The 4,206-nt window shown below is 37.9% G+C and overlaps 1 long non-coding RNA gene across 1 annotated transcript; it reads right to left on the bottom strand.

The window, feature by feature from the left end:
- Nucleotides 1-318: 318 nt before the first annotated feature.
- LOC147583372 (uncharacterized) lies at nt 319-2,600 on the bottom strand. The gene is made up of 2 exons (XR_015243072.1): nt 2,421-2,600; nt 319-1,201 (listed from the first exon to the last, which is right to left on the bottom strand). It is a non-coding gene; the product is annotated as an uncharacterized LOC147583372 (long non-coding RNA).
- Nucleotides 2,601-4,206: the final 1,606 nt, after the last annotated feature.

Here is a 4,206-nt window from a genome sequence, read left to right as displayed (position 1 = left end):
TCAACCATCTCTCTCTGCCAGGGGAAAACGCTTTTAAATAACACTAAATCTCAAAATCAAAATTTGAAGTATTCTCGTATGAATTCGATCGCTCTAAAAAATGCATAGGGAAAACTTTTGCAATTGGTTTCCTAGGTGTGGAGTTATAGATACTTTTTCTCTGTATTGTTACAGTTTCAGCTGCTTCCCAAATTTTCTACTGAGTATGCAATTCTTTTATAATCAGAAATAACCAGTAAAATGAAAGGATGCAGCTTTTATATTAGAATTAGTAGTAGTAAATTATTTATCTAGAATAAGATAGAGAATGCTGGTTAGTTTAATTTTCAGATAATTAAATATTTATGATATGGTACATACTCCACATAGAGAGCCTGTCAGGAATACATAATGAAGTGAACCTAACAAAAACTACACAAACAGAAATCAGCTTTTCTCTTACAAGTTACAAGTCATTTCAACTGTCATACCTTTTGAGGATCACAATTACCAACACCAATGATCTTCTATCAAAATGTTTTAATCTCTTAATTAACTTTCTCTTGTTTTCCTAAGGGAGTTTCTGCCTGTTCCTTCCGCCCCCAAGAGTTTACATCGGATTTTTCTCATCAGTGTTCTCCACACTGCACTTAAGGCTAACGTTATTTTCTGTGCTTTACAAATGTGTCGCAGCCTCACAGAAAAGCATGCCGCTTTGCCAAATTTTGCGTCAACCCTTAGAACTGAGCCTTGAACCCCAGTCTGCAATCGGGTTCCCCCCTTGCCCACTCCCCAGCTGCCCCTCCAGCTTCCAGCACTGGGCGCTGCAAATACAGAGGACCGGTAATTATTTGTTGGTTTAATATAATTTGTTTAGTCCCTGGAGGACGACTGATTTGCATTTTCTCTTTTTTATATTGATCCATAACGCAGTCTGTCTTCTCCCCAATGGGTATTTGGGCACGAACTTGTTAGTGTCACTTTCCTGTGCTTTCAGGCGGGATTTCGCCCCGCAGGGTTCTCTGGCAGCCAGCTCCCATCACTATGGTGTCCTCGCTTCAGTTTTGACACGACATCATTAGCAGCTGCACCGCAGTCCTTGTTCGGGCTCAATGAGAGCGCACAAACGGACTTGGCACTGAGCGCAGCCAGGAGGGACCCACGGTGGAGCCGCCTAACGGACCAGCTCTCTTCCGAGCCCTGGACTTGATTTCTTATTTCACTGTGGAAGAGAAACAAAACAAAACAAAACACCCATCAGCACACACTGGTGTAGCGGTGTCTCCTGATATCTTGGAAACATTTCAGCAGGATTTACGGTCTTTCCTTTCCAGGGCCAGGCCCGGAGCACAGACTGGGATTAAAACCCCGCGGGGTGGGGGGGGGGGGGGGGGGTGAGGGAGTTGGGGGGGTGGTCTCATAACTCCATCAGATTAGTATAGCATGGAACGCAGCACTGCAATATTATGGTTTTTAAAATCATACAGGAACATGTAAATAGGTGCTTATGATGTGCAAATTCGGAAACTAAGGTATAAAATTATACGCACACACCGAATACCCCTAAATGCAAATAAGAGTTAAAAATGTTCACCAACAGGATTAATGGGGGCTGTATGTTAGGTGGTAGAGAGGGGCAGATTATTTAGTATTGCACTTAAGCTGCGTACGATATTTTTAAAAAACATATATTACAATTTTTATAAAATTGCAGTAGGCTGTCTTCAGAAAGAAAAGAAATATTTCTTTTAAGGCAATAAATAAAGGAGATGGTAAAAATGTTCACTCTGTTGCATTATGAAGCATAAGATAGTATTTCAAAACAAAATACCTTTGCATTATTGTTTGTACAAGAAAAGCATGTTTCATTTCCTTTAAGAGTGAACGTTCCTCACTAGGCACCTCATCCTCCCCCTCACCCCCAGGTAGCCTCAGTCCACAGATGATGTATACTGGAGCCCAAGCTGGTCACTGCACAAACCAGGTCCATAACAAAGGTCCGTACCATTGTTTTCTCTTGTCATAGGAACACTTCTTTGCATTTATCTTACAGAAGATATTTTTTAAATCATATCTTATAAATCTTCCAACTAAAATTTATATATATCATTACATAGAAAGAAAAGGGAAATAGCCTTTCACAACTATTGACTACCATTCAACAAACTTGAATACATATTCTCTCATCTAATCCTCACAGCAATCCTCATGAGGTAGATACTATTATCCTTATTTTACAGTTCAACACATCAAGACCAGAGAGGTGAAATAACTTGCCCAAAGTCACACAGCCTCTGCGGGGTGGATTCATGTCCTTGACAGGACTCTGGCTCCCTTCTCTTCATCCTCTTTCATCCTTCTACATACACACACACACACACACACACACACACACACACACACACGTTTTTTCTATATAAATGTGCTTCTGCAATACTTACCATTTTTATTGTTTTGCAGATTTTCTTTTTTTTCTTTCATTCTCTTTTATTTTTTTACTTAAGAGATTTATCTGAGCCCAGAAGAACGCTGGCTATCCAAGCAGTTACCCAGTCCCCAGATCCGAGTGCGCCCTGTTGAGACTGAGCATGCCCTGTCCTGGTTCTGACGTGCACACATGACCTGAGTTGGCCCAGGCATACTGAAAGGAAAAACTTAGAAGCCGTGGTCAAGGGGGGGAGGTTTATGCCTTCCTCACAGTGGGCGGTCCGTCGCATAATCAAAAGGGAAACCAGCCTTAAGATGAAGTAAATTCTATAAACAATAGAACAATGGAAGGAACTTGGGTCATTAATGACACCATTGTGAGCCACGGAATCAATCAATTCATGCCTGCTTCCGAACTCCTATTATGTGAAATAATAAATGTCCTTACAATGTAAGTCGATTTGATTTGGGAATTCTGTTACTTTCAACGGATGGCTGAGAAGTTCTATAGGATGCATTAATATGAGTAGAGTTATTTATTTATTTATTTAAAATGTTTATATATTTTTGAGAGAGAAAAAAACATGAGTGGAGGAGGGGACAGAGAATTTGAAGCCAGTTCTGTGCCTGACACGGGGCTTGAACTCTCAAACCATGAGATCATGGCCTGAACCAAAGTTGGACGCTTAACCAACTGAGCCACCCAGGTGCCTCAAATAGAGTTGTGTTTTTTAAAGGGCAGTGTGCTCATAAATTAACTATTTCACAGGGGCTGAGGTGCCATGGGGGAAATACTGAAGGGGAATTCCTAATTTGTAGCATTTGTTTAATTTCTGTAATGCAACTATACTCACCACAGCTGTTTTCATGCTACCAACATGGTGTCACGAAAGACAGCTGGGGAGAGTTTGATTTCATTTGATTAATTTTGATTCACGTTTTAGTTGAATCAATTTTGTCATTTTACTTCCTCTCGGTTTATTTTTGTTTTTCTTTTGATACTTATTTTCTAAATTATTGTTTTCTTAAAAATACATATATGGCAATAAATTTTTCTCTGAGTATAGCTTAAAATATATTTTATAGGTTTTGGCTATGAAGTTTCCATGTTTGTTTATTCTTAGTTTCCAACTTCTGTTTGATTTCCTCTTTAAACTGAGTCAATATACCATATTTTAATCTCCAGTTGGGCAGATTTTTGTTACTGTTCATATTATATATACAGTTCAGTTTAGGTAATATGGTCTCTATTATTTATATATCTTTTTTATGTATATGGAAATTATACGTAGCCTAATACAGGATCAATATTATGAAGTGATCCATTGGCATTTTTTACAAAATAGTTTTTTACATAAAGTTTGTTATAAATCTATAAAAATTAAATTTGTTAATGATGTTGCTCCGATCCCTTTGGATTTCTTTTTTTATACTCCAATTGTCAGTTTCTGAGTCTTTCTCTCCACTCCGTGGATTTTTAAAAATTCCTTGTGTTGCTAATAGTTTTTCTCTGTAAATATTAATCTTATTTTGAGGGAATAAAGGTTGATTACTATCATCTTTTTGATAAATTGCCTCTTATTAAATGGTATCTCACTTTTTTATTTTTTATATTTTATGCTTTTGTCTTGAATCATCCTACTAATATTGGCACTCGTTTTATTTTTGTTACACTTTACCTCATATACCACCATCCTTTCTGGTTCTTTTTATTTTTTTCAAGATTAACTTTCTGTAAAGAGTGTTTCTCTGACATTAGCTTTCTTAATTTTTTTAAACTCAGTCTGACAGTCTCTGCAT

Source organism: Puma concolor, chromosome A2, assembly GCF_028749965.1.
Source record: "Puma concolor isolate L17-30 chromosome A2, mPumCon1.1.hap2, whole genome shotgun sequence".
Classification (NCBI taxonomy): Eukaryota; Metazoa; Chordata; class Mammalia; order Carnivora; family Felidae; genus Puma; species Puma concolor.
Note: the sequence above shows the minus strand (reverse complement) of the source record. Positions and strands in the feature narration are given on the sequence as shown.